The sequence below is a fragment of the Condylura cristata genome, unplaced genomic scaffold, assembly GCF_000260355.1.
Source record: "Condylura cristata isolate star-nosed mole 26May11 unplaced genomic scaffold, ConCri1.0 scaffold00011, whole genome shotgun sequence".
In the NCBI taxonomy this organism is placed as follows: Eukaryota; Metazoa; Chordata; class Mammalia; order Eulipotyphla; family Talpidae; genus Condylura; species Condylura cristata.
In genome coordinates, this window is record NW_004567112.1 from 1137438 (window position 1) to 1140916 (window position 3479).

Here is a 3479-nt window from a genome sequence, read left to right on the forward strand (position 1 = left end):
GGGGGGGGCCTGGCGCTGTGTCCACCCCTGCTGTACCCGTGAGTGAAGCATCCCTCGGCGCCCTCCCCTCCCCTGCACCCTCAAGTGTCTCAACGGCGACAGCGGCCTGCTCCTGTTTGGAGTCGAGGGGTGCTCCCTGGCGTCTGCACACCCCCAAGCCCCTTGTCGGCCTGGCGTGGCGCCGCCAGATCACGCGGCAGCTCTCCCTGGAAGACTCGGAGCCGCCTCAGAGTGCCCGAGACGGCAGCCCGCGCCTCTCCCCACACTCACGTCTCCGCTGTTCCGGACCCGGGTTGCTTTGCGGGGCGTGGCTCTGATTGCGCCTCCTGGTGCTCAGCGGTGGTGAGCGTTTTCCACATGCTCTCCTTGGCCATCCGCGTGCCTTCGTGGGAGGGGTCTGCTCAGCTCTTCTCCCATGTTTGACCGGGTCATTTCTTCTTGTTGCGTTTCATGACTTCTTCATAGATCTTGCCAGATAGATGGTGTGCAAATGCCACTTCCCTTCCGGCGGGGAGTCTTTCTGTCTGCATGACAGCTACTTCTACAGTGCAGAAGGCCTGAATCTTGATGTAGCTCCATTTTTGTATATTCTTTTGTTTCTTTTGCTGTTGGAGATGAAGCCGCCGGCATCTCCGGAGCCAATGCCAAAGAGCAGTGCTTTCCCTGCATTTTCTCCTGCGCATTCAGGTCTCACATCCAAATCTTTAATTCGCTTTGATTTCATTTTCATTGATGGCGGGACAGTGTTCTGGTTTCATTCTGCGGCCTCACCGTCCAGTTTCACAGTGTCACTTGTTGCGGACACTGTCCTTTCTCCAGCGAGCATGCCGGGTGCCTCTGTCATGTCCATGTAAGTCAACACAAGTGTGGTTCATTCCTGGCCTCTAGGTTCTGTTCCGCTGGCCCTCTGCCACGCCACACTGTTTTGATACTGTAGTTCTGTAGTATGATTTGAAGTGTGGGAGCGTGAGACCACCATCCTTCATTGTCAGGATTGCTGTGGCTACTCAGAGTCCTGTAGTTCCATTATGAATTTCACTAGTGTCTGTTCTATTTTTTGAATAATGTCATTGCAACTTTGATAGAGATTGTATTGAATCTCTATATTGCTTTGGGTAAGGTAATCACTTTTTTAAAAGACTTATTTATTTTTGCAAACAAGACCTGGGGTGTGGGCCAGATGTGTGTGTGTGCGGGGGGACAGGACTCCCCAGAGACAGAGTGGGGAGCAGGAGGGGTCTGCTCCTGGGCCACTCGCTGGCCAGGGATTGAAGTCATGCGCAGTGGCTGTGACGGCTTGAGAGTGCTGGTACTTTAACCCCGTGCTCCCAGGGAGGCCCCAGATAGTCATTTTAATAATATTAATTCCTCTAACCAAGAGCAGGGACTATGTCCATTTGTTGGTGTACGCCTTCTATTTCTTTTAACACCGTCTTGTTGCTTATTTTGTGTAGGTCCTTTACCTCCTTTATTGAGATTACTCCTAGGTGCCTGATGCAGATGTAGGTGCCCACACACACGGCTGTTACATGTCATCCCGATGATTCTTCCCTTAGTGACCCTCTTTGCGTCTCATTTCTTTTCAGTTGGAAATTTATTTTACCTGATCAAAGTAGGGCTGTCCATGCCTTCTTCTATTTCTGTGAATTTAATTATCATGGCAATCTTGAACCTGCCAGCTGATGGGAAAAGATCTTCCATGTCCTTGTCTTGAGCCTTACACAGTTCTCTCCTTGTGGTGACACTCACGTTTCCTTGGGGACTCAAGGTGCTGTAGGTTGTATTTTTCCATCTGAAAACATGCAATGCTTCACGGACTTGCATGTCACCTCTGCCCGAGGGCCATGCTCTGCCCTCTGTATTGTTCTAGCTCTGGCTGCGGCGCTGCCGAACGGGCCTTTTGAAGTAGCTGTAGCTGGCTCTGGCCAGAGGTCAACGCCCTTCTGATTAGATCCCTGGCGCCCAAAGAATGGCAGGGTGTGTGAGGGATAGGAAGCGCTTCTGCTGGCGATGACGAAGTGTGCAAATATCTGAGGCATTCCCTGGTGTACCTCTGGACAGGTGTGTCAACTGCCTGTTGCTTTCTCTTACTCTTTCTCTTACTCTTTCTCTTACTCTTTCTCTGACCTCACTGATCACTGTTTACAAAACAGGTGCGTGCTAAGAGAGCCTGCCCCTGTCTGCCTACATCACCAGGAGCTAGAGAGAGGACAGAGACCTGGACCAAGGTCAGGACCTACAGACTGTCTAGCCAGGCACCCCTCCCCCAGAGGCACCCCTCCCCCAGAGGGACCCGCCTCTCCCCGCCAGGGCGCAGGGGACACAGGACTGGGTTCTTAGTTTAACCAGAGCCTGGGTTCTCCACGGCCCGTAACAGAGAGGTGTGAACAATTTACCCACAGGTAAATTTCCTGCAAAGAAATTTGAGGTGCGCACAACCGCCAGGTGTGGGTGGATGGGCCTCAGGGAAGCAACGGTCGCTCCAGGCCAGACTCACCGAGGGAGCAGAGCACTCGGTCAGGCCACGGTCACCCCGCCGCCTCCTGTGCCGGCCTCCCCGTCCTCCGGCCTCTCCAGCCCCAAGGGCCCCCAAAGGCCGGTGCCCTTTGGCCAGGGGCGGTGACCCTGCTCCCTCCAGCTGTTTCTGCCCACCTGCCATCCTCCCTGCTTGCTCTCACACCCCCTTGCGCTCCGGTCCGGGGTACAGCGGTTGCCTCCAGCAACTGCTGTCCCTGGACACCTCCCGACTGGGGCACGTCATGACGCTCACGCCAGGGTGGCTTCTCTCGTGTCCAAGGGCCTTAGTGGCAAGACACCCATCCAAGGGCTCGAATGGCCCTTCCGGTCCTTCATGCCCACTGACACTGGTGACGGCAAACGTGACTTCCTCACACGGACACGGCCAGCCAACCCACACCAGAACGTCTGCACCTGCAGGACGCAGGTGTCCGCGTGGGCGGCGGGGTCTGCACAGCAGCGTGGGCCCGGTGACCAGTGCCGGCCCGCTGCAGCCCTCGGAGGTGGTCGAAAGAAACAGTTTCAAAGACAAGTCAGGCCGCTGGCAGCAGAGCGGACGGCGCCGGCCGACAGGGGCTGAGCGGAGAAGCGAGCAAGCGAGGCCACCCCCAGCCGGGTTCGCGCTGGCGTGGGGCATAGAGAAGACAAGCTGGCAAGACCCCCGGAAGTAGCTTAGACGTCGTGAACACGTGGCGGGAGGAGAAGGGCGGCAGAAGGGGCCGGCGGGCAGCCGGGCTCGCGGCGATGCCGGGGGCACGGGGCGCGGATGAGCCTCTCGGGGTGCAAGGCGGACTCCTGACACGCCGTGGCTTCAGAGACAAATGGCAAACTCGGGCAATCAAGAACACTGCAGCTGGCGTCGCGGGGGCGGGCGGCCCAGGTGCCGGCGTGGGCTGCTGCAGGGGTGGCGCCGGGGAGGGCCTGAGGGGAGAGAGGGCGTCGGGCTTGGTCAGGTCGTCAGT

At 57.1% G+C, this 3479-nt stretch overlaps 1 protein-coding gene across 1 annotated transcript in view; it reads left to right on the forward strand.

Moving 5' to 3' along the window:
* The window catches only part of CLRN3 (clarin 3), a 13970-nt gene that overhangs the window by 6190 nt on the left and 4301 nt on the right, over positions 1–3479 (forward strand). The window lies entirely within an intron of this gene.